Genomic DNA, 27,861 nt, shown 5'->3' on the forward strand with positions numbered 1-27,861 from the left:
CTAACTAATCACCAAGTCCATTTATCATCCGGAGACAGGCGCATGGTTTTGGAGGGCATATTGCCTTCTTTCTGTACCCAGTACAGAAGGGCTTTTTATCATACAAGTTGACCAAAAGCTTCCTATTTATGGCCGACTATGGATTTCCCGGTAAATAGCTACCGAGTGTCCCGTGAAAGCTTTTCCTTACGCAAAGACATAAAAAAATGTTCAGTTTTATGAGCAGGAGCCATTGTTATGGTAAAAGGGTTTCAATAAACTCTTTCCAAAACCAGACCCAGACTTCCTGCTTTAACAGCAGAGGTATAAAAAGGTTCAACATGGCTAAAAGGCAGAACCCGCGCCAAGTTAAAGCGTATTCGGACTGACGGAAATGTAGAATAATTGCACAAATACAGGTTATGTTGCAAGCGGGCCCTGGTCGGAGCTCCCTAGGAGTCACTGGCCTCGAGCAGGAACGCAGGAACGCGGCAACGCTTTGCACGCAGCTGTAGGAAGTCTGGAAATGGGAGGAGGGTTCGCAATATCATTTCTCTCTCTGTCAGCTCCCTGCCTCCCCCCTTCTCAATTCCCCCCATCAACCCCTTGAGATGCGGCTGCTTGGTGGGGACAATTACCAACTGACACTTCATCACGGAGCGCGTGACAGGCGCTGACGGCGCCTCGTCCAAACAAATGATGCCAGGGTCGAGGTTGCGGGCCTGCCTTCCAGTCTGCCTGCCTCCCAGCTCCGAAGCCGGGGCCCCGCGCCGCATTAGCGCACATACAAATCTACGTTAAAAGGCTCTCTTTTAAGAAAAAGACATTTATCAGAAGGTAGTGAAGGCTGGAGGATGATGGGGAGGGAGCACGGTGCTCGGGGCGCCGCGGCACCGTCGACTCCGGCCCTCCTCGCCGACCGAGAGTACACCTTTAAAAGTAATGGAATGACGGGGCTAAGAAAATTTTTAAAAAACAACACGGCGAAATGGCAATCAATCAACTGGGTGACAAATGCATGAATCAATTAGCCTTGACATCCCTCTCCCCAGGCAGAAGATCCACTCAGACATTTGCCTTGGGTAAAAAGCCACCACCTTTACACTCCGAGTGGGTCAGCTGCTAATTGTCCCGTTAGCCTCAAAGTATTCGGACTGATTTTTCAGGACTGTTCTGAGCCAATGAACTCAACTCAACTTTGTGTACAGCTCTATCACAACAAACTTTCCAAAACCTTCATCATCTAAGCCATTGGTTCAGGAGATGGCGCGGGAAATTAAGAGAGAAAAGTCGTAGTATGACAAGATTTAAGACTTAAGTCATATATTGCAATGTCACAAGACTAAAATCGATACGAATGCAAGAGAAAAACTGCAACTTTACATACATGTAAACATTCCTAAACAGTAAAAGTGCTAGCTAGCAAGCACCTGTAATACCTAGCGAGCCCTCTGCTCCATTTGCACGCCATTTTTATATTCTCGAGACTCTCCGACATCCCGGCTTTTTTATCCTCACGTTCTTTTTCGCTGGTATAAATGATGTTTTCCCTATCGGCTGGACCGCGCTGATGAATGTGTTTATGGTTGGACAAATCCCTGCGCCAGGCGGCGTCTATGATAGATAAAAGCGGAACAGAAAGGTATTGAGGTGGGAGGGTAAAAACCAAGGGCAGGAGAGGAGAAGAGGGGGGGAACAGAGTCATGCGTCATGTTGGAGCGCCACTTGAGAATGCGTTCAATCTTTCTGTCAATATTCAAGCGGGCGGGCCCGTGTATACCGTACCGTCATTAAAAAGCGGACACGTCCCTGTTTATTCATCATAAGGACAGGCCTTTGTAAACAAGTTGGGTGTGGAAGTGTGTGGAGTGTCTGGTAAAATGGATGGCCGCTCTACAACAATGTGGAGAACAAGTAATGGTATTAGCTAGACACATGCCATGTTATTAATGTCCGGGCCTGTCGCTGTATTTGAGTTATGAAACAAGGCAAGGCAAAGGTGCCGAATGTTTGCCCAGTTTAATCACATGCAAATTTGAATAGGAGGACATCATGAGTCATCTGGGGACAGCGTCTACTTTTCAATACGGGTGTGGATTTCTCTAGCTCGGTCTTATTAAGGGATAGTTAGTCTTTAGTCTCAACGGTTGTATCTGCAGTTGCTGACTTATTTCAGTCATGACTACCACTTTCTCAACACCATGCGGGCCAAAAAGAACAGGTGAAAAAGATGGTCCGCATGCATCAATGCCACGTGACCCACGGAGAAACAGTCAATGGGCGATTGCAGGGGGTCCAAGCCTGACATTTAGGATTCATGTGGTAGTCCATGTTGACCTACCAGGGGTCACTGATGGTAGAGGGCTCATTCCTGCACACACAGCCCCATCATCTGTGTAACTGGACACTAGCAAAACACTGACACACACACACACACCTACATATACATCAGTCAAAGAAAGACAGAGTAGAATCCCACATAGGTGGGCTGACTTGATGGAAAAAAGACAAATGTGGTCAGTGTGAGAACCAGCAGGAACAGTTAGGGGCCAATGCCAATTCCAATATTTTTGCAGAACTAAAAATATTCTCGAAAAATAGCTAACACAAAAGTAATTGATTGCAAAGTGGTGACACGCATCTACCATCCTCACATAAGTGGTACATTTAGGTATGAGAATGTCCCTTAATCCCCTCGAAATAGCCCGATTTGACTGCTTCTACATTATAAATGTACGTAAGGGTATTTTACGGATAACATTTTGTACAACACGGCTTTAAAAGCACGCCATTGTTCAACCGCCGTCCTGTGTTCACCTAGCATGCAGCAACAGGAGGCTACTTTAGAGTGTGACAGCTCTTTGGTAATAATAGAGTGCGGGCTCCTAGTAGTGCAAGTGGCATGTTTAGTCAAGCGAGACTTTGCCTGAGAGAACCCACATCCACACGCAGCCGGCTTCACAACTAATGAGACTACTGCAAAAGTGTAAGGCGGGTGGCAGGGTGAACAGAAGCAAGGTAGAAGGGATGGGACACTCCAAGTCAAATTGAAGAAGGCACATAGTTGGGAAGAGACATCAAACTTGCGGACCAAGTTTTCAACATGTGGGATCCGAGGAGGTTCAAATGCATTGACCGTGCAGATAGGACATTCTTTCAAATCTTGAACTGATGTAACCACGAGTCAAAATACTTTTTCTTGCACCTGCAAAGGCGACCCTAAAGCTTCACATTCACTCGGGTTTGACGCCGGAAATCCATCTCCCTTTGGCATAGTCCACTTCAGAACACCCCATTGTAAGCTACGGCGACTTGGAGGGTTTATATTCCAGTCAGAAAAAGCTGCAGCCGGATACATTTTTCCAGCTGAAACATGTAGTTATGTGCAGTCCTGAAGTAGATGCTAGTTAAGGAACAGTCATTCTTCCGGTCGGAATGTACTTGAAACGGAGCCAGACATAGCAAGTGTGAAAACAAGCTAACTGGATCAACAATAATACAGTGTGGGCAGGGAAAAGTTGGGGTTTTTTTCTTCTCCTGTTGGATGAGTTCAGTTACGGCATGGTTGCTCGCTGCCTGACTCTTTGCATGGCTGTCCACAAGCCGCAGTTAATCCCCATCCAGCCAGAAGAAGGCCTCAAGATGATCCCGTGGGGAAGCCAGAGGGAAATAGAAAAAGCGAAGGACTGCGGCATTCTCTTTAGAAGTCCTCCGTCCTTCCTCTGGGTGTGTAGAGGTTCTTGTGTTACTGTTGGACGCTGACCTTGCTGACCAGCTGCACGGTCTCCCGGATCCGTCGGCCTCCAAAACCCGCACACCGATTCCCCTGCTTACGTTGGCAACGGACGCCCGACGTTGGGTGGAGGCGCTATTCGCGTAACGCTGAGGTTTAGACGGGGACTTCTCGTTCTAGATGAGATTAGGGTGAATATTTGGAGCTTGTTTTCCATTTCTTGTGCTGGATTAATTTGGATGTTTGGCTCGGTCGTGTGAAACATTGCAAAGATGATGACATTTCTGAGGAGATTTGCCTCGCTTAATTGCATTTCAGACACATTTTGCAAAGCAGAAAAGGGCCTCGGTCAACGTTTCGACAGAAACCGACTACCGTAGGGTACGTCCGTCCTCTCGCTGGGCGCCTCAGGGGTTCCCCGGGGTTCTCCGGAGCACATGTGTTTTGGTTTACCTAGAACGGAGCCCTATCTGAACCCCGCAGCCTTTGTCAGTGGCACCATTAATCAAGTGTCTCTTAACAAAAACAGAAAACCAGATGAGAGACAAAGGGAAGAGACGTAGGGGGTGGGCTCTTATTTAGGTGGACTGGGGAGAAAAGAAGGAAGGGGGGACGCTTGACCCAGATAGAGGCCTTTAATAAATCAAGCAGTAACAATAATAAGCTAAGTTTTCACGTGTCTTGACGGATTAATCTGGGAGGAGAGGGGAGTCTTTTCTTTTTTCTGCATTACAGTAATTGCAAAAAAAGCTCCGGAGAAAGGAGGTTTAGGTTTAGGTTTAAGTCCTGCATTGCCTTCGAGCGCTTCTGGTGCAAAAGGATCGCAGCGGCTGTTTGGATTAGTAATTAAAGAGTCAGACTGTAGAGACGGTCCGGATGCCAATATAAATTGCCGTATAGCCAACTATACTTGGAGTGGTCCAAGCGGGGTATTAGAAAGAGTTTTCCATTAGTTACCATGAGCTACGATGCTGCCATTGTGCAAGGCTCATCTTTCTTAGAATTTTTTGTTTACAATGACAGTTCTGGCTCCTGAAAAGTTCAGTTGACAGTTCAAGTCTACAAGTTACCCATTCCAGAAACATTAGAACAGTTTCTTCAACCTATGCAATCACGGACAAATTATTGATGTTGCGCTTTCCTAAATAGAAAATATTGGAGATGTTGTCATTTCATTTCAATGCTCTAAATGTGTTCCTGTTTCCTTAAAACATTTGTTTTGCAATTTGTTCTGTTACTGTAGCCAAGCCATACTAACTAACGCCCTCAATTGTTGTTGCACTTTAGCATTTATATTTTTGGGTGGTGTTACTGTTATTAGAAGCCCCCGATTGCCATGCAAAATAGTAAGAAGAAAAAAATACTACGCTGATGCCAAGATATGAAGCACATGTTGCCAGTGCCTAAGGGGCAAGTCAAGCTTCTGACTTCCTCAGTGATGTTTTCTAAATACAGTAATGATACCGGCTGTTTTTTTGTTGACATTTCTTTTCTGAAAGACCCGTATTTTACACACATCACGCGTGTTGAGGTACGGGATGCGAAGGAGCCCTCAGAGACTCTTTGCAAGATGCCGATCGATGTCCGACAAGTGCGGACGAGGAGGCCTTGCGATCGATGGGGGGCCATTATTGAAACGGGCGCACTGGGACCCGAGAAAGGATGCGCAATGTGTACGCGTGTGCGCACACCGATGGGTGTTCATCCGAGAATCCATCTTCATCTTCAAGCTGTCTTCTTCTCCTCATTTGGCGGAAGGTTTTACTATGTTTGAGTGAACGCTTAGCACACAGCGCTAACAAAGACATGCGGCGTATACGTGAAAACTAATGGTGTCTCCGGGGAGCAGGTGGCGCATCCTCAACTGATTGTGTCTGTGGAGGTATCTTTTGTTGCCCGCATCTGTGTTAGTTTTTTAAAAACTCTATTCTTAAATATAATTGTTTTTTGGGTCCAATTCACAGCATGGGGTTCCCTCTGCTGCAAGGTAGAAAAATGAAACAATGTTGATTCTTCCAGCACCGTGTTCGCTTTATGGAGGAGGATGTCAAATGATGCCTGCGCAAATTGTCTGCTGGTGACGTAACCGGCCCACTTCCTGTGCTACATGATCTGGGTACATCTGCCACAGAAGGGATGAAGAGAGAAATCTACTAGTTGAATGCTTGTTCTGTCTGAATGTAAGCAGAGTTCACCGGAATAGACGAAACGCAGCGTATGAAATGGATGGTTACAATTTATGGGTTACCCTAGCACAAATGACCAAACTAGAAAAACGCAGGGAAAGCAAAGCTGTCCTGTTTCCATTGGTAGTCCACTTAGAAATAACCATAACATCAAAAGACACTCCAGTAACATTTCTCAAATCAGGCACTAAAACTAGAACTGGCACACGCAAGAAAAATTCTTGGCCGGGACTCCGAAATGGGAAGATGAGTCCAAAACTTCACGGGCTGATCCTCTACATTAAATGCAGTAAGAAGGAGTTCTTCTTTTTCTGGGACTGCTGTCAAAAAAAGAATACATGTCCAATCCATTTAACAAATCAATTTGAAAGGTCGTACCCAACCTTCACTGTCATACATTAGTCTTTCACTGACACTGAATGAGTTAAACAAAACACAACAGTCCAATCGTTAATTATCGCTCACCCAGAACTTGCACACCAAATTTTTCGGAGCTATTTTACCACTACATTTTTGTGCTTTTAGTGAGATTCTCTTCGTTCTATTGTGTTTTGTACGTGCTTAAAAACAAATATTAAAAGTCAAGCGAATGCTTTCAGCAGTGTTTATGAAATTCAACTGTTGTCTCTGGCAACGGTAAAACATTTCTGAGGCCGATCAAAAAGAATGCACCCACACATATACGAGCTCCCGCATCCACGCTTTATGGGCTCAGCTGGCTATTCCCCGTCGGTTTGGGAAACCATTACGGTCTGTAACAAGTATAGGCTGACTGGCCAGTTTGTAGTGGCTCTCTGTTTCAGCAATCTGGGTTCTTTTGGGGCTTTGGAGACGCACTGAGCCAGGCTACACAATAATCCACTGTTTGCCTGGCAGCAAGGAGCAAAAAAAAAACGCACAGCCGAGACATATGTTGCGCGGATGTCGCCACCCGCTTGCTATGTTTGAGGGTGTTGTTGTTTTGACGCCAGGGTCTTGGATCAGACGGCCTGCAGAATGGCCGACGCTAGTTACATCAGAAAGACTGAGGTTTGTTTTGGGTTTTTTTGCTGCCTCGGCAATGCAATTTTGGGAGCCTCGGTAGTAGTTTCTGCCCCCCAGAGACGATTATAGAATGGTGTATATGGAACCTGATACAGAATAAAATATTTCACTTTAAACGATCACGCAGATGGATGTCAAGTGCTAGAGCAGTCTACGTAAGAGGCCCGAGTACGGTACCTTGACGACCTTCATTGGTATCCCCGTAGTTGAAATTTGGAGCTCCGAACATCTTTGAATTTAGATCAGCAAAATAAACATATTAACAGCTCAACAACGCACATCGCTTGACCTCATTTCAAGTATCGCCTGGAGGTTACGTGACACTGACACTTGTGGAGCAAACTAGAAATGCAATTGCTTTGAAGATTCAATTGCATTTCCCTCAGGTTGCAGAAAGAGACAGCAGTCTGCTAGCGCCATGGCCAACATGTACGCTAACGTGGGAGGGAGTAGAGGGTGACTGCATGGCCTAGCCTGCTTGCCCACCACACACACCCAGTTTGTTTTTGTTTCTGGCTGCCAAGTTCCTGTCAGAAGGCGCCCCGAAGAGCAACTGCAGACTACTCAGCTTTGCCGGCTACACCCTCCGCGGGTCCGTACCGCGGGGCTTTTTGGCCTATTCGGCCGGTGCTTAGCGGTAACGGGCCAGTTCAAGAAGGTCCGTTATCCTTTCCAGATATCAGATCCCATCTTGCTTTGAGGGCTTCCGCTTATATTTCACACTCAAATTTGCCAACTCTTCCAAACGCTAGTTCTCACGACTCCTGCCAGTAAACAGATTAACACCAATTTACAGTGCAAATGCAAAATATAAAGGCACGGCTTAGGGGACGGCCAACTCGCTGACTAAACTTTACAAGGTGCGCAGTTATGATGTGGGTATCGTAAAAAAAATTGCGCACCAAATAAAAATATACTAGAAGTAATAGGTATTGTAAAAAATGAGTACCACTATTTAAAAGCAGTGCACGTAGAGAAGAAAAGGCTCAATTATTAAATTATATAACTACCACAATACATGTTTTTGCGCCTATACAGAAATACAAGTACACAAGTACAATGATCAAAAAGTGTATATTTAGTAAATATTATTGCTATAAGAATATCAAAAGACTGTAAATTAATATCAAAGTATATTCTATATATATAAATGTAACTACTCTAAATATTGTACTCACAGAGAAAATAGTTCCTCTCCACTTGATATAAATAAAAATAAAAACAGGCAAATGGGAGTTTTAGTCCAAGTCCTTTGTCTTCTTGGGGCCATTGGTCCATTGTCCACGATATTCAAGGGATTATTGTATATATATTTTTTCTTTTAACCAAATCCCATCCTATATCCACATGTATACTGCATGCCGGGGGAAGTACAAGATAACCAAAACAAACCATTTGATTTTATTGAGGCATCATGACAACACAAGCGATTGGCTTTTAATTGTCAAGGCGGTATAGTAAACTACTAGTGGATTAGATCATGGGGAATGCTATTGTTTTTTCCTGTTACAGTGAATATTTTGTCTTTGTGCCCTGTTGGAAAAGCTATTCATTTGCTATAATCGGAAGCATGAGAGCAGTCAATCGTTACAAAGTATACGCATGGCAGTTAAAGACTGTGCACATGGGTTTATTTAAGTAGGCGAGTGGAGGAAAGGTCAGACGTGGTCACAAAAGTTGCGCGATCCAAGTAGGCAAGACAGAGAGACATAAACAAGCTCAAGAGAGGGAAGTGCGGATGGGAAGACAGCGGCTGCGGTCGCAAGAAAAAAAAAGCCGGAAGCCATTTATGTAGGCCGATCCACTCCACTTCATTTGCATCCTATGTCGTGGCACATGACAAAGAAGCGACATCATTCTTGTAACATTCAACATCGCAATCTACTCAAACGAATTGAATGAAGCACTTGTTTTTTAAGTTCTAACGTTGTAATTACGCCCGTGCGACTTATAGTCCGGCATATACGGCAAGCCGAACACGGCAGGGCCGCGCTAGGCCGGCGAGTCACGACCTACAGCGCCCCGAGTGTGAATCATTGGTGGCATGTGTTCCACATCAACTGCTGGGGGGCCCTTCCCAAGCCACTTACAAGTCGGGATCTAAATCATGATGGACGAGGGGGGCGGGGGTGCTGGGTTAAGCTTTAAGATAGAAATCCCAACCATTCTTTGCGAGCGCCAGATAAAGACAGTGAATTTGAAGACATCAAAGGGTCGATTCCCCGTGAAAAATCACGAGATAAAAACAGTGACGACTACATTTAGAGTCTAATGAAATAATTACACGATTCTGGAGAGAGCGTGAATATGAAGAGATAAAGAACAGCACCTTATTTGATCATGTTCTTTTTCAGGACAGCACTGGTTCTGCTAGCAAAATGAAGAAGACACTTGATAGGACGGATTCCCGTTCAGTGTGGTCCGGAAGAAGAGCAGGATGGTACCAGGCAACACATGACAAAAAGGGGCACCACAGGAAATGAAAACAAAAGTGGGCCAAGGCTAAGTAGAACCAGAATTGTGCTATTATTGCCTAGCATAAAGGCGGGGGGCAATCAGTTCTTTAGGTTTTCCTCATCACTCATTACTTTGACAAAACAGGATATTATATCAGTCTTGCCTCATAAAAAGCACCAATAAATCAGTCTAAACATGAATGAGCCTTTTTTATTTGTCATGATAGAGGCACATGTTCCAACTCTGATGTCACAAATTCAGCATAAACCTTGCAAAAATCATTTCCCTTACACGAGACATCCTATTAGGTAAATGTATATCGTATCGGCATAGCATTACAGCCGTAACGAAGCGCTAATTTGCGCGATCCCGCTCGGCAAGGCACAAATCAAATGATTTGAAAGCAACCCAAAATTGGCAGACGCACAATGGCAAACAAGGCTGCTATTCAAAAGCAAGATGGTGTTTGATAGCAACATAAAAGTGCTTGGCTAGCCAATTATACGGAGTTGACAGGAGCGACAAATTCGGGCTTACCCCCAAAACGTCAATCTTTCTGTATTTGGACGAGGAAATCTCCCCTGGAATCGATTGCGGCTCTAAGCTGTGAGAGATGTGAAGAGCTTTGTGCTTCCTCATCCACGTGTTCCAGCTTTAGTTTTTCACTATTGGGGGCTGAGAATCAACGCTGCTATTCTCTCAGTCGCTCGCCCTCTCGTCTGAAAAGCACTCCATGGCTTTTCATATCGTTCGGACCTTCCTGCCTTTACTAGCGTCATGTGAAAATTGGAGTAAAACAGTCCTTTTGTGCCTCGACAGTCGCAGTAGCGCTTATGGCCACAATTCAATTACAACAATCTGAGTCAGGTGACAGTGGAGAAATCCCCCTGGCCAGGCCCCAAATAAGAAGCGCCTCTCGAGAACAAAGCATCTGAGTCTACTTGGTTGTAGCTTGAGATAACAATGTGTGTTCAAGCAATACAACTACTGCATTGGTTCATGTACACAAGGGTTAGAACTTTAGAACTTTTTAAATCAATGTCCCGCATCATGATGGGATGACTTGTTTGCTATAATTGATGAAACTGAACTCCATTTTCCCCCCCAAAAAACATATTACAAAAGAACTATTTTTGCAACTTCTGCTTGTTGTTGCATTAAAACCTCCAGAGTACCGAGGGACTGTGCGGTAACCTCAGTCTCAGTCTACAGAAGGTCCCCACCTTGTGGACTTCCTATGTGTGGCTCCAGTTGTTTTTACCTAGGTTTACAATGTCTTGTGTGTCTTGTATCTGTCTTGCTACTGCAACCAAGAAATTTCCCGAATACGAGATGAAATAAAATTCAGATCCAATCCAATACATTACAACAACATAACCTATACTGCTTGGGTTTTTAAAAAAATGACATTCAAAGTAAATTAGTGATTTTAAAAAATTGAAGATTCCTTTTCCAAGCGGCTCCCATTTGCATTCTCTTACACTAAACATGAACAAAAATAACACTTACCAAAGCACTATGGAGATATAAAGTACACTAGCCAGCCATCTTATCGAGGTACGCACAAACTACATCTTAAAGCACCCCAATGAATAAGCGAATCAATTAGCCTGATCTCATTTCCTTACTTTTTGCTAAACGTAAGCGTATTTGAGTGTTGTGTTTTACTGAAACAATTGTCCAAGCGCCATCTACTTCGGGGGGAAAATAAAGGGTGAAAAGGGGTTGACGTTTTTTGCCAAGGCGCGCCGGGAGTCTCGGCGCTATGATTGGAGTGGACGGGAGTGAAGTCTTGGGAAATCACATCTTCATCCTTGATGATAGGTGAAAGGAACGCACGGCAGACATTCACCTTTAATGGACACATAAGTAGAGAATGGGTTGCCTGGCCGCTGGATCCCAGCCAGACACATCCATCTGCTTTTTCAAATGGGACGCCATTTACCACATGTGTAGGTCTCAATTGCAGATGGACCCTCGTTCTCGCCGAGCGGCGGGTCGGAATGGGAGAACGGCGCTATCTCGTGATACTCCACGTCAGAGCCATCACTGGCACCCCGGACTGTGATTTGTACTACTCAAGAACGGGTGCTTAAAAGGGTCTGACGGTGGCCGCTTTCACACTCAAGTGAAATCAATCATCGGCCGCCAGATGTATAATTATTCATCGTGACGGCGCTAACCCTCCGCTGCCGATCGGGGAGAAACCAGGGCGCGTCGGATTGAGAGCGTACAGGTGTCGGCTTACGTAGGAATTGCGAGCCCGCGGCGTGAAGAGTCACGAGCTCCCTTCGTTTTTTTTGCCCCTTCGGCTACGATAAAGTCTTATCGGCAATCGTGAAGTACGCAGAGTACGCACAATTTGAACCTCTCATTGTGGTACTGCCTTGCAGCTGTGGAAAGCCCCTCAAGTCACACATGGATCACATGACCTCTCTTGACATAAGAGGACAAGGATCCCAATGGAAGGATGCAAATTGACAAGCACACACACTTACACACACATGCGCTCTATCCAGGCCGCTTTTGTCATCTAAACAGAACAATGAGGTGGGTCACGCAATCCCCCCCAGTGGGATGGTGCATATCCCCGATGATGAGAGGAAACGGCAGATGTCACTTGATACTGGGATGCTGTAAAAATGGCCACGAATGAATGATGTTGCCATGTTTCTGGAATCCAGATTTTTTTAAAAAGCAGAAACTACTGCGCATAATAAAATGTGTGAGAGCTTTTAACCGTAACCATTTTATAGACACTGCTTTTTTTGTATCCATGTCGTGTATAATAAGATGCTCTCTCAAGTCCTGTCAGAGCCATAAGAGAAGGGGGACGGTATCTATGTAAGAGGGTATGATAAGAAGGGGTGAAATTGAACGTGACAATGGAAAGAAATGATTTGGGATACATGTCATGTGGGTTATGAGGATGGGACGTGTTTATGGCGGCTAAATATACGTAGACGGTGGGTTGGCGCATATTGTGTTTTAGGAGATCTCTGTCTTAACGCGGCTTCGGTTATTGAGCTGTGATTTAGTGCAGGGCGTATAAAAGTAGTTTGCTTTTTCCAATGAATTTCATTGCGGAGGACAAGGCGGTGGTTGTCTCTTTTACTACGGATGGCCGGGGAGACTGAGAAAAACCCACATAAACTTCCAAAAGCTCAGTTGGGGGTGATGTGAATCATTCATTTAATGCCCAGTGATCCTTATTATAAAACCATCTTTGTTGTCGTTCTTCATCTGGCACAAAAAGCGCTAATGTAGACACAAAGTGTTGACAATAGGTTTGGAAAGGACACTGCCTCTCCAAGGCTCTTTCATATGCTAACGAGGGAGGGCCATGCTTTCGGCTTTGGAGGCCTGCTTGGAAATGATTTAGGGCATCGGCGAAGCTCGGGGTCTTTATGCTAGGGCTGCTCGTGGGGGGCTCGTACGTCGGCCAGATCCTTCATCAATTAGCAGCTCCTGGCCACCTGCCGGACACCTCCTAGCCAAAAACGTCGGTGCCCTTGAGCAATTGCTATACGAGGGCCGTCAGTAGGGGCGCTAGCGCAAAGAAGGATTGCATAATCAGGGCAAAAAAAACTATTCCCGTCGACAAATGCACCTCTTTAAGCAGAAACATTCGCTGAGAGCTGTTATGGATTTTTACTTCAACGGCAAGTTGTTTTTTTGAATGTATGTTGCACCGGCAGAAAAGACAAAATGGATGCGGACCTTGAAAGGGAATCGATAGGCTGACGATTTGAAAGTAAACCTTACATTGAAAGGGAGAAAAAAAGTGGAATCTTTAGAAGAATGCTTAACTATTTGTCAAACTGCCTCTTGTGGTGCAATTAGCCGTCACCATAGCTAGCGCTCAAATTTCTGCTCGCAAAATAAATAAACCCAACGAAAAGCCAGACCACCTGTGAGTCATGCGGAAAACTACAGAATACCAAGTATGTGAAAGGTAAGTGTAATTTTATCATTTTTTTTCTTTCTTTTTTTTAGTTGTGTGTTGATGTTCCACCAGGCTTTATGATCTCAGCGACTGGAGCCTCCCGAGGCACCGTGTGATGGGAGCAAAGGCAAATAAAACATTTCTCAAAGACTTGAGGAATTTTAACTGCCGCCTGCCCGAGCCCATTTTTGTCAGATTTGTATGCAAATTGGAAGTTTCATGCAAAGCCCCTCCCTGGCACCAGAAAATCTCCTTCTCCGACAATACCCCAACTCCCAACGCCGTCCCCGCGATACCCACTTACGGAAGCCCTTGGCACTTTTTTTGTCATTGGCAAATAATACTAGAATCGTAGTTGAAGAGATAAGGGGCAAAAAATAAAGGCCTAATCCATGAAGCCACAATGTGGGGACATGGGCAAAGGAGATTTGTCAAGGCTCCATTTAGCTGTATTCTTCCATTATTTAAGTAGCACTCTTCATGCAGCTTAGCGGTAAAATGGCTCTATCAGTCTCAAATGGGACATTAAAGTTGAGAAGAGAAAGGGAAAAAGGGGGGGGGGGGTTGCTGGAATGCATCCAGGAAACATGACATTGCGATGCGGAAAACAACATTCGTACCTGGACTGCCTGCGCTCACTCGCTCGGTAGCGTTGCCCTTTAAAATGACTTTTACTCTCCGCTTGCTAAAGTAGCGTCCCGGGGAATTATGAGTCATCCGACCTGGGCAATAGAACTGGCAGGAAAGACATGTCGACTCTTTTGTTGTTGTCGTTGTTACGTTCCGGTGCAGCTATGAAAAGTAGATGGTCATCCGAAAGGTTTGTGATTAAAACATAATGGCTCCCCACGGAATTTGTGCTACTGGTGCTAACAGATGATGGGCCGGGTAATATTGTGACATGGATTCAGTCACTGATGAATTGATCATGGAAAATTTGGATGACATTTTGTAAGGCAAAAGGAAGAACAGAACACTGATGCTTACCGTCCAAACTGGTCGGTAGCCTAAAGAAGAAATTGACTGAGATCCTCACATTCGGTCATCACATCAGAATTAGCACTTTACTGAAGCTGTGGTTAGTTTCCCAATTTACTCCTCCATTGATTCAGAGCATTTCTGTGACAAACTTGGCTCAGGACTGAAATGAATTCCTCTGTGAGCGAGCCTGTATCATCTCCTAATCAAAACTATTAATCTGCTAATCTCTTTAATATCAATGTCTGATGATGGATGATCCCTCCCTCTTCCAAATGAGTGCTCTTTGGCTCCACTGTGAACCATCTGTGTGACCCACTTGTGACCACATTGACTTTTGATCCCTTTCTTCCAAAACCTGCTTTGTGGCTCTAATGTCACTTCAAATAACTCACGTCGCTGATGCAACCTCCAATTTTAAGAGGAGAAGAAGAGAAAAATCAAAAGGACTTTCGCACCTTGGTGTCACCCGCTGAGTCAATTCTGCTTGCAGAGTGCTGAAAACTATCTGAAGGTCTGTCACTCACTACATTGCACCACGTCTGCATGCTGTGCCTAAAAGATTGCAGTTCATGTTGAACCCTGATCGCACAAATGAAATTTCAAGGGCAGAAGATCGGGGTTGCCAGCCTCGTCAATGCGAAAATAAATCCCGAAAATTGTGCAACTCTTTTGGAATGCTTTTGCTTTTGTGCCGTCTGTCAAGTTGTATGGCTTTTCCCAAGAGAAACAATTCACCCTCAAACTTCTTTACATTACATCGGCACTCCTCGGCTTAGCATTTGACAGTTTGAGCAGAAGTGAAAAGCAGAAAACCACCAACTCATCAGAAGCTAGCGATACCCTTACTTGGAAAACTACATTTTTCTTCTCGGCAAAACCACGTATCGTTTCATCCCTACTTGACAGCAGATTGAATTTCTTTAATGCAATACCGCCATGATTAGACCTGATCGCATTTTACGATGAATGAATTCCAAAGGCTACGGGTGAGATAAACAAACTGGCGCTTGACTGCGGACAAGGAAAGCGGGTCGTTGGGTCGCCTGGACAAAATATTGCCGGGGCAAGATAAAGGCTATCCGCGGGGCGCCGTTGAAAGACAGCAGGAAGGGGGGAGGTGATGGGCGACCCGGAAAAGGCTTGACCTTTAAGGGCCAATAGGTGATTAGTAACATTTATCATGGCTACAAAAGCTGCTAAACGAGCAGCCAGACAACTTCTCTCCGAGGGCTTGGGCCACATTTCTGTGTCAAAGTAGTAGAAAAGGAGACTAGCGCTGGCGACCAGATGCCCCGTGTTTATGACGCGGACAAATATTGGAAGCCCTAAGTGGAAAAACATGTCTTGCTGGCACGCGGCGGCAAAAGGTTACATCATTTACACAATTTAATGAGCGGGGCCTGGCCGGGATCACAGGTTTAAACGGTCGGCGGTGCCAACGTCGAGCCGTCCGTGTATTTCATGCGTCACGAGCGGGACTTAAGACTCGCTTTCGTTCAAAAGAAAAACAAAGGTCGCCGGATGGAGAGACTTTGCTTGTGGTCAAAGGGGAGGTTTTTACGCCTAATGGAAGCCAGACAAGGTATCTGAACGGCGGCCAACCACGGAGCCACAGCTCAGTCACACTCGTATTCACGTGGAGGAAATGACAAAGAGGCAATTGAGAGCGGGGGACCAGATTTGGCTCAAAGTTATCGGAGTGGCTCCGCCCCCACCGCCCCCCGAGGGGGGAGGCGGCCTAACGGCGGCCCGCTAAATTCGCTAGACAAGTAAATTGAGCTCTGAAGCCTGGTGCCAAACAACGAGAAGAAAATACTGTTGGCATGGGGCACAAATAACAAAGGCTTATGCAATGTGCATCCTTCAAATGATTTCCTAATTAAAACAAACACAGCCCTACTTTGGGCGAGTAAATACAATAACTTGTGTTGTGCTAGTGGAGGTGATTAGACAAATTGAACTATTTGGAGCTGATATTGCAATCTCTTTTCCCACACTCGAATGTAAACAAACCAAAACAGCTTTCAAAGCGATGCTCTGTTCTGTAATAAGTCGGCAGAATGATTGGGTAACCAAGTCCTGAAACGATGTATTGAATGAAATGAAAACGTCAATTCTATACGCGGCTCGGTAAAGTGATTAGCTTTGCTTAGAGTAATGTTCCTGCAGAGACGCAGCACTTTGCGTAATGCTAAATTAAAAGGATGGCAGTGAGTGTGGGGGGAAAGAGTAAGAAATATAATGCATGGGCGGTTTCAGAATCCAGATGAAAAAAAAATTCTGTGATCAGATGTTGATCAAACATGGTGGAAGTGCAGCCTGATTACAGCTTGAAAGATAACGATAAAGAGAAACCAAGATTGGTGGTTTTCGACCCATTTAAAACAAGACACTATAGCCGCATTCATACAAGCAGAAAAACAATGAACATTTACAAACCTCATTGTACACGCCAAAAATCAAGTTACATAAACAAAACTTTATCGGAACTTCTACTCTCTTCTTCTACAACTATGTTACCGTCAAAGTGTTTCCGTGACCTGCCACCCAGTGGCGAATGGGCAAAATAAAATAGGTCAAGGCCAAAAAGTCATGATGTTAAGAGAAAAAATTCAAAATGTATCAAATCCACAGTGTCTTTATTTTCCCTGTTGGGACAGTTCACAGAGAATTCCTAGTGTGTGATAAAAAAGAAGCTTTTTATAGCCCTATTTATAGCCTGCCAGCAAGAACATTTTGTCGTGTAAACTCTCAATTGCTTTGTTATACAAATGCTAACAAAATGAGGATGCAACTGGTGACCAGACACTCAAGAGTACAAAGTAGCTCATTTCTAGCTAGGTACAAGTCAGACAAAATACCGAGTTGATCCCTACTGCAGACCGTGGCTCGGCAAAAAGAAGAAGAAAAAATGTAACCAGTTGATCATGCAAAATAACAAAAGTGAGCAAACATGGAAACGGCTGGATGCAAGTCAAATGGTCCTGGAGCAAAAGGAGCTGGCTTGGAACAGAGTCAATACGTACATGTAAGGTCCGGAAACAACACACTCGGGGCACCCGCCTTCATTTAGATGAAAATGCACCTCGACATGAGGAAATAAAAGCATTTTTAACCCCCCCACCCCTCTCGCTACCAGGCGGCCTCCTGTAATGTGCCCGGTCAATGGACTGTGGGCTCTATTCAACTGCAGGCAGGCTTCCGCACGGCTATAAATAATGTAGGGCAGCTCGCATGAAACCCTAATCACCATTGTGCTGTCACCCAGCAGACAGCAGCGCTTGTTTAATTTACTGCAACACATCTGTCTCAGTTCTGCCCAATTTAATTCCACCATTCCAACCGGCAACTTCTCCACCGATTGATCAATATCATTTTCTGCCAATGCCGTGAATCAACGGGAGTGCAATCTTTCTACGTCTTAGTCTGTGTGCCGGCGCCTGGGTGCTAATGGCTAACGGTTGTCACGCGGCGAAAACGAGATGTGAAAACAACAAAGGGCGAGTTGCAAAAAAAAAAAAAAGCCATCAACACTCAATAACCACACCTCATTATTGGTCATATTCCGCGCACCTCATTACATTACAATTCCATTAGCATGCCCACATTTGCATATCGTCTTTACGGCCGTCGCTGATCGGAAATGGCAGCCATATGCCGCACCATACGAGCTGTTACAAAAAAAGGTCAATGAAAAAGAACGAGTGTAAGGAAAAAAGTTGTATTTTCTCGCATATATGCCATTTTTGTCGCTCAGAGAAATGATGACTGAATCAAGAGTACGGCTTATATGCGCATAAATTAGATTTGACATGCACGAAACTGCAAGGTGACAGATGAAGCGCCATAACGCAAGACAATGGGGCCTATACGGTAATTTATTTCAAAATAGAGAAAAGATAAACAGATAAAATTTAATTTATTTCTGTATTTTGACATCTATGACTGAAATTCAAGAAAGGAAAAAAACATATCTTGCATAAAAACTCACTTACTTGTGCCTGCCATTGCTCGCTCAGCGCGCCTATATCTTACCTAGACCGCTAAGGACACAAATCCTGGTTGTACTGCTCACCTGACTTCCTTTTTTAGTTTATCTACGTGAAGGCAATACCTTTTCGGAATGTGCAATCCAGCAGACGATCCTTTGCGATTCATACAGAATCTCAGAAATACCATTCAAAGTGACACATTTCTACTCCCCTATTAAAATATGGAAGTGAAAATTACGAATCTGGGGGCGACTTATATAAGGGAAATTATCAAATTCAACAATTCTAAGGCAAATGTTACGGCTTATACGTGGACGCGGCTAATATGCGAGAAAATACGGTAACGATTGCTAAAAGACAGTCCAAGGACGGACGGGGTGCTTAGTCCTAGAAATGTATCTCCATAGAATGTGAAGGTAAGTACCTCCCTACAAGTATTTATTGGAGCACTTTATGGAATATACTGACACGAACAGGTGCAAGAAGAACATCAGCAATCATTGAACGGAATTGTCCGAGAGGGTAATTCGGGCTTGCCATTTCCTCCAGCTGCGAGCTCAGAAATCGGGAATTCCGAAAGGATTTCCGCTACGACATGACGGTGATGAGGCCCGATGGCTCGTCACCGAGTCTGGCCGCACGACGACGACAGCCCGCACGGACAAAATAAGTGGCTCACTAGCTTTACATTCTTGACGATCACCAGCCGAGGCAGCGGTGCGGTACTGGGGCGGACGCTGCGAGCCGTCCGCCACCGAGGACACGCTAGCCGGCCGGAGCTAGCGCGGCGTGGTCTTCATCTAGGAGCGTTACGACGCCGACTGCCGTACTCACTCTGCGTTGATGAATGTGGCGCGCAACACGAGCTAACGTGCGAGCAGCTGCAACTGTGCCAGCTGGGTAATGCGCGGTTCGACTGCCAGAGGAACAATAGCGAGGATTTGTTCCGCCAAAATTAGCGTGAGGATCGCTTTGGTCGGTGTAGTGATTTGAAACAGTACATGGAAGGGAGCCTGGTGTATAATGGTTTTCTGAGGTATTATACAGGCTTTAAAAAGATGAAGGATATTAAATTGCAGACAATAACTGACGGCATCCCGAGTAAGAATCTTTTTCCGTGCAATTTTCGCTTTGAATAAGTGTCCCAAACCAGAGGTTAAATTAAAAACCACGCCGCTTGGCCACGTTGACTGGATGGAACGATCCCTGCGTGTCCCTTTGGAGAAACAAGGTAGGGCACCCGTGAGTTAACTCATCAATCCAGCGTTAATCTAAAACATAATAAATCAGGCATTAGTGATCGAAGGGATTAAGGAAACAAAGTGAAAATGAAGATACGCAAGGAGTAAAGGCTGTGCAAATCCAATTTCCAGTGACCGTGCACTCAAGATCAGGGTTGAGAAAGAAGAAAATATCATCTGTCAAAGATAAAGGTGGCGCCCTGGGGCTAAATGAAGGGAAATTGAATAGATACTATCTATTAAAAAGGATAGGTTGAGAAAATTGCTCATGTGCCTCTGCAAGCGACTTAACAGTACAATAAATAAAAGTACACAAGCCATTAATGAGGGCTTTTATAAGAGTGAGGAAGAACCAGAAAATGAAAGGCAGGTTCCCATGATGATATTAGTGTCTTTAGGCATTTGGGTGGTCACGCCAGACAGATAGAACCGAGTGAGAATCGCGTCCGGACGGATTCTGAGAAGTGCGAGTACAACCAATCAAATGTTAGCATTGTGTAATGGGTCACAAGTGGAAGAAGATTAGAAAACAACAATAGAGTTGATTCTGTGAAAATGACGGCCATCAAGCTAGTGTCGGGTTTTCTATTCAGAAACTCAAAACGGAATCCCCTTTTGATGCGGCAATAAATAGTCATATCCTGAAAACTTGGACTTCACTTGACAAATAGTCGGTTTTAAAAGAAAAACAGGTAGTGAGAATTTGGAAATACTGCCTTGCGCAAGTCATCTGAAATATAAAAGAGAAACAGTGTATGTTAAGTACTATTTTTCCTTGTTAAAAAAACATTTGTTTTTTTCTTGTATTATGGGAATGAATTGGCGTTCATTTCAACGTGTTTGAAACGTTTAGCGTTCCGAATGTCATGGAACCTTTTCAACTTGAAGATCCGTTCTCCTGACGGAAAAGCAATACAACAACTCGATGCAAATAAATGTGTCAATGATTTCAAGGTCGGCCAAAGCAATTTACGCCGTGAAACGCCGTCCCGTCCCAATCAATAAGAGGATAATGTGTTATATGGGTCTTTATTTCAATCTCATTAGGTGGAGGAAAAAAAACGAGACGAGACGAAACGTGGCCTGATTCTCGAGGCAAATTAACATAGTGGGACCTAAAATATCACCGCCACCGATCCATTCTGGGACACTTTATCATGAGACGTACAATGGCGAGATTAGAGATAAAAGCGTAGCATTATTTAAGACTGTGGCGCAGTGTATTGATGAGTATTCTTTCCCAGGCAATGGACACATTTTATCTTTTATGGCTAAATGGAAATGATCTGGCACCTTCTATCTTGCGGCAGACGCTCTAATTTGTGCATGCGATCTCCCTCGAGCCGTAAATATGTTTTACGCTTTGAGGAAGTCATTGGCGAGAGAGATAACAGTAACAAATTACACTGGGCTTTTTTTGCGTGGTGTCCGATGCTATGCTTGTTTATATTTTTGTTTTTCTTTTTTTAATTGCTCCATACTGCGTCGACAGAAGTCAAATGTTCTCGTTAGGCCGTTAGAGAACCGCTTTAATAAGCATCATTTACATTTTTTCAACTCCGACGATAGTAACAAGAAGTCAATACTCTTCCTAACATTGCGGTTACGATAACGTCAGTGTGTAACATTATGTCTCGAGTTGAAGTTATTGTTCCTGAATCGTACATTCAAATAAATGATCGTTACGAATTGAAAAAAAAAGGGAAGAAACGGGCTTCTTTATTTTTCTTTTGGACGGAACTATATGTCATTAGCCCAGGATGTAAAAATAACCAAATGATAAACGATACCAAGCGGGCCCAATGGTAAAAAAAAAATCAATCAAAAGTAATAAGGCATTCCTTGGAAAGACACCACGTTCCGTCGGCGTGCGCTTGGATAACCCCGAGTCTACTTGGCGAGAGCCCTTCCGAAGCGAGGTACGAGGTGAGTACGCAGCGTAAGTTGAAGTGAGGTGCCCTGCCGCTTTAAGGTCGGGATGAAACCATGTTATCCTAGCAGCCTGACCTAATTGCGCTCTGGCTCTGCTGACACGAACACCGAGAGCGCTGCACTCTGACACGTAAAGATTATTTAATACCCTCAAAGCCATAAAAAGAGGTAAAGAAGGAGAGTTAAAAGGGGGCGGGGGGAGTTAACCCTGGCGTGTCTGGCCACTGAGGCATCAAAACGTAATCAGTATGCGCAAGTGGGGCTGCCTAAGTGCCGCCGGGCAACACGAGTGGAGCTCTCACATCTTAACATCACAGACTCTACTCCCATTGGCCCCTCCTCCCCCCAAAAAAGCTAGCTACATTCTCTTGGTATCAGCTCCCGCACTTTCTTCCCTCTCGCTTTTCCCACACTCACCCGAGTCCCCGAGGCACTGACGACGTCACGGGACGCCGCAGCCAAACCGCTGTAATATAGCAATTTAGTTCGACTTATTCCGGCAAAGTCGGCCCCATTTCATTTGGAGCTGAGCTGCCTTATTAGCGGCACCCTTTTATTCATTTGTTATTTTTCGGTATTGCTCTTACTATCTGTTTTGAGGTCATATTTAGGATTTTTTTTCTCTTTTAAAGAAAAATAGATGGTCTACAAGTAGGCAAAGCTTTAATTTGGCCAAATTAAGGATAACAAACAAAAGGTTTGCCCACAAAAGAAACACCTTTTAAGTTAATGTTGATATGAATGTCCATATTTTTGTATGATTTTGTGGATCTACCAATACGGAAATGTACTAAAAAGGGAAAAAATCCAAATGAATTTTGAAAAAAGTTATCCAATATTAAAGCCATATAGAAAATTAATTTTGGGGTGAAAATCACTGGGCATTTAATAAAATAAGGTTGTATACAAAAAAGTTGCAATTGCTGGTTTTCACTGTTTTTGGATAAAAGATAAATCAAATTCGAATTGAAAAATAAATGAATATTTGCTATGAGAAGGCTCAGAAAGGAGGATTTGTGCAATTTTTATGTCGACAAAGTGTCAAAAAGAGTGATGGACTAATGAAATAAATGTCTAATTAGCATGAAACCGTAATAGCAGAAATGAGCTTTCACACGCCAACTTGTCACTTTTCTTCCATACGTTATCTAATCTTGTCTCATTCATGTGTTCAAAGCTGTGTGACTTTCAATCTTTTTTTCTGCCCTACTTAAACAACTGTTACCTTGCTTTCACACTGAGGATAAAACAAAACTAAGCTACGCTTTGCGTGCGGACAATGAAGTTGAGATGATTTATTCAACTCCTTTTAAAAGCCAACCCCAGCAAATTAGAAACACGTGAACATCAAAAAGAATGCTCCAACGCTCGCTACACATTGGTTTGCATTTTTAACGATAGCCGACCTCCGCGGCGGCGAGGCTTTCACTGAACGCGATGAGCTACCGAAATAGCACGTTTTGACAGGCTGGGTGGTGGGTGGGTGGGTGGTTGGGGGTAGGACAACGGTGGAGGAGGTGTTTCCCATTAAACAAGCTTTGGGTGACATCTCTGTAGGGAGCATGTCTCACCTGTCAATGTTGGCTATGTGTTTTTTTGTGTTGCGTCGCCGTGGCTTTGAGATGGCGAGCGGGTTGTTGTGGTGAGGGGAGGGGCGAATTAAACCAAATCAGCTGTGAAAATTAAAAAGAAAAAATTAAATAGGGCATTGGGCTTTTCCAACAAGAAGTCCATCCAAAGTTTGCTGTCATATTGTTAAACGGTTTCAATGAAAGCTTCCCGTTTTACGCTAACGAGATCAAGCTGCACGACAGTGCCGCCGAACGTCATCGGCTTTGCTCGGTGAGATTTTGTGCCAAGGGAGATGAGGACACGAGATAAACAAAGGCGGAGAGAAAGAGGAAGTGACAGCGGAGAGTTACTGACACGCTTCTGTGTGTTCGGAAGGGAGAAACAATCGCTGTCCGGTGGTAGAGATGCAAAAGAAAGAGAGCAACATTACAACACACTAGAAAGACGTGAGCGCCCGCTTCAAGTGTGAAAGACGCCGCCCTGATGACACATTTAGTCCAATGTGATAACCAAGGAGGGCGGGGCTAATGGCCGGCGCCTCGGGATCAACGACACTGCCTGTGAGAGTAGAGACCAAATGATTTCCATAATAAAGAGCGATCAAAACACAGCATTTTTATACTACATCAGCTGCAGGCTCTCTTCTGAAATCCGTCCCGGGTTCGACGGGCGATATCGTTCAATATTTGTTGGGAACGCTTCTGCTTGATCGAATAGACCGCAAAAGGACGGGTTTCAAACTTTTGTACAGTCACTTTAATTTGTACGCAAGTTGTCGGGCAGATTCCGTGGACTGCCAAGATGACTGTGCAAAGAAGCATCGTTGTTATCAAGTACACAGGAAATACGACACTTTGACTTCATTTCTTCCATTCCATTATCTGTGCCAAGTACTTATAAAGGTACTATTATCGGTATGGGTCGGTATTACAAAACAAGGAGCCGATGCTTTTCGAGATCTAGGTTCTGTTTGCAAATTATCTATCATTGTCAATGAGCTAAGACCTAAAAATAAATCCAATTTACAAACCCAATCTTTTTCACACGATGACAATTTGCTGAAAATCACATGATCGCATCTAGGACATCCCTTTTTGCTTCTATCTATAGTGGCTGCCAATTTCCATGTTGCGTACATATTGCGTTCTTACTGGACAAGTCAACAATAACCACAACACAATAAATAACTATCAGAAACGAAGAAGAAAAATGTATTTAACTTCGATGCCTTCAAGGATTTACACATGCAACATCCGCCTGTAACTCCAAATGACACCCATGAGGAAAAAGGTGACAGGGTGGGAAAACCCTCCAAAACAGTAAACTTCCCGAAATATGACAAGCTGTCAACTGCATCATGTCTGAATGCCATGGGCTGTCAGAAGGGGAAAAAAAGGGGTTGGGGTGTACGTTTGCAAACACGATGAGGGCTGAGCTGTCATTTACGATTTGGTAGGAGCATTACAATTCTATAAATCAAACATCACGCGCTTCCATAGTGCGAGGTGAGGTGTGTAAACACGGCAAAAGTGGTCGTTCCGCTCGTTAAGGCTTGAAATAGAGCTTAATAAGATCCCCGCAGACTATAATCTGCACTTTTTACAAGGCAAAATTTTACAAGATAACACTGCGCGCTCGCAACGCTGCTGGTGATGTGCCCGAAAAGATGAAAACTGCAGACATTTAATTTGCCGGAGCGCTGACACATTGGCAGCATTAATCCAGGGTGTTAACAAATTACCCGTAATTGGGATTTAAAACCAAGTCGCTCATAGAATGAATAGGATTTTTTTATTTTTTTATCCTGACTTTCATGCAGTTCAATTCTTTTTTTACGATTATGCGTAACGTGGGTGTGAATGGTTATCGGTAGGGAACAATAACTTTCCACTTTACTATCATAGAGTTTTGTTTTATTCTTCAATTGTTTGTTATTGGCAGTTCAAATTTAAAGTTTAAGTTCACGGTAAAGTCTTTTTTTTATATCAAAGTAAACATGTATCTTGCAAATCCATGAACTAATGTTAACAAATAATGGCAAGACTATAAAAAGGGCAAAAAGTAGCATTGCATGAAACTAAATATTGTTTCTTTGGAAATAAAAGTTAATGGGAGGTCTTTTTTACACAATAATTGCATGTAAACAGAGTGAAACTTTTACCATTTCAATAAATTTGTGTTTTTGCACCATATTTGATGATATGAACAAAATGTAATTATTTGAAAACCTCTTCTTTATGTGGCTAAACTTTAGGGACAGTGTATGTCAACAATTCCAAAGCCATCCCATAAAACACCAAGTATTGACGGGTGTCCAATTCCTGTCCCAAAATGTGACTCTTTGTATTCCAGGTCCGCGTTGACAAGCGTTTCCTGATGCGAATATTACAACGAAGCTTTTAAAAATGAATTTAAAAAAAAATGTTGAAGACAACTGTCAGCACGGGAAAAATATCCGCACATTCGCATTATCTTACCGTGCTAGCCTACAACAACCACTGTTTTGCCTATAAAAAAAAGTCAAATTATCATTGAATTTAGCATTTGAATCCACCAGGTGATCTATGGGATGGCGGTGTGTTCCCCGGTGTTGACGAGCTGTCAGAGTAGTGTCTTACCTGGGACCTGTTGGCTCCTCCCAATTCCTTCCGGGGCTGCTCGCTGGTGGAAGTTGAGTCAGGCAGGCTGGCGGGCAGCCTTGCCCCCACCCCCGCTCGTCTCCTTTCAAACTTTCCCGGCGGCCGGGGGGCTCTTATCCTCCAGCGGGGACGGCGGCTTCCGTCCCGGGGCGTGTGACTCCCGAGCCCGTCGAGCTGCGCCGGTCGCCGAGCGCGCGTTCTTTCGGGGACGGCTGACTGGCTGGCGGGCTGGCGGCGAGCTGCGTTGCGAGAGCGGGCGAGTTTGTCGCGGCTCTCTCGCTGGCAACCATTGGAGGCTCTCTCCGGCTCGGAAAGCCAACCCCAGCCGGCGATGAGCCCGCCCCTTTCCTCTCATGAGGGCCAGCGGTGGAGAGTGGACGTCCCGCTCTTCTGCAGATGTGCTGCACGAATAAGAAGAAGAAGAAGAAGAAGAAGAAACCACATTTTCCATTTAGATAGAAAAGCAAAGAAACATTTTTTTTTGTTTTTTTTTCCTCTGCAATATGAACTCTTTCAGCCACCGTGGGCAGCTATTCAAAAGTTATGATATGCTTAGTAACTCATTTACCGGTTGTCGTAGTTAGTTAGCAAAAGGGAGAAATTGTTATTGAAAACACCAAGTTGGCGTCCAATCAAATTTGGAGTTTTTAAATGGTCCTCGAGGAGCCTGGCCACCCATCGAGCGGGATAACAAACAACCAAGTAAATCTTGTTAGCGGCACAGCCGACCACAAATTGCAAATGTGCAACACCAGTCGTATAATATCCGATTCCTTTGTTCAAAATAGTTAGTCAATTTCAGCTTTGGCTGAAAGTCAATCCGACCGAGAGAAATGGAAACAAAACAGCCTGCCATCCAATTGGAAAATCAAATAAATCCTCAGAGGAACTATCGTAAAACTCGACAAATACTCGCAGTTCATAACAACTTCCATCAACATTTGTTTGGCTATTTTGTCATATTGTTTCGTGGATTTATGACGCAACTTCAATCCAAATAAAATTCGGAGTGAGTTGTTAGAAAGAGTTTGGAAAGCCGTTGCCCTTTTATTGTCATTTGTGTCAAGTGAAAAAGTCGAGGAATGATGACATCAGCGCGGGCCCAAATTGTGGCTTTATTCAAATACTTGGGCTAGGTTGCGCATTCATTTTTAAACAGCCTGGTCCCTGTGCCGTTGCGTGACTGTGCCCATGTTTCCTGCTGAGAGTGCCATTAAAGCCCAAAATATCCTCCTTTGCGGATCGTGCTGCGTGATTTTGTCATAACGCGGCACTTCTCTCCAAATAATAAAATCATAATAACTAGTTTTGATGTCATATTGGGAGATGGAAGTAATATTATAAGAAAATGTTGCAAAATGACGACTATAAAATCAATAGTTTACTTCTATTTACGTCGCATGAACCAGCTTTTTGGCGACACAAATGTCAGTCTGAACACAAAACAACGAGAATTCGTCGTTACTTTAAGGTCACTTCCTGTTGCTTTTGTATCACGTCTTGTTGGTTTCGGGTCACTTCCTGTTGATGTTGTGTCATTTTACGTCACCCGCTGTTGAGCGAAGGGCAAATTATACTCTTTGCTTTACGGCTTTCGTTAAGCGTGGATATGTCAAAAGAGATTGCGCAATCCGCAGTTCAGCCCACATGTGATTGGCTGCTTTTTAGTTGTTTTTTTACACAGTTTGTGGCACTAAGCAGTGTCCATAGTCACACATTAGCGTGTATGTGAGGAATGTAGTGCTCTTGGGGGGTGAGGGGATTGACACACAGGCATGCGTGCAAGTAATGTAACATTGATGCTAAAAGTGTGCAGCGCTAGCATAACAGAGTTTTTCAATGTCTTGGTTGACGTCAATTAGGTTGGCTACAGTGTGTCTGTTTTCGTGTGGGGGTTCTTTTGCATTCTGGGCTGTCACGATATGGTGAGTAAAGGTCTCTAAAGTGCAGCGTCCTCTTATTGGTGGATCTACATTACAATTTCATGCTTAAACTCATACAATTTTGACCATTTTGACTGCTCAAACAGCCTAGCTTGCATATTTTTGGGCTATGGGAGGACACCGGGGCAACCAGAAAAAAACCCACGTATGCAAACCCACCGGGATTGAACCCTCGATCTCAGAACTGTGAAGCGGACATGCAAAACCACTCCATCA

At 44.2% G+C, this 27,861-nt stretch overlaps 1 protein-coding gene across 4 annotated transcripts in view; it reads right to left on the minus strand.

Moving 5' to 3' along the window:
• The window catches only part of raraa (retinoic acid receptor, alpha a), a 152,382-nt gene that overhangs the window by 95,662 nt on the left and 28,859 nt on the right, over positions 1 to 27,861 (minus strand). For 3 of the 4 annotated variants that reach the window (XM_077625036.1, XM_077625035.1, XM_077625034.1), the window contains one exon: positions 25,682 to 26,103. The gene's annotated coding sequence lies outside the window, so the exon portion shown is untranslated. Of the gene's footprint in view, positions 1 to 9,936; positions 10,023 to 25,681; positions 26,104 to 27,861 lie in introns of those variants that run through there. The other variant, XM_077625037.1, reaches the window with a different exon arrangement.

The sequence above is a fragment of the Stigmatopora argus genome, chromosome 18 (assembly GCF_051989625.1).
Source record: "Stigmatopora argus isolate UIUO_Sarg chromosome 18, RoL_Sarg_1.0, whole genome shotgun sequence".
Classification (NCBI taxonomy): Eukaryota; Metazoa; Chordata; class Actinopteri; order Syngnathiformes; family Syngnathidae; genus Stigmatopora; species Stigmatopora argus.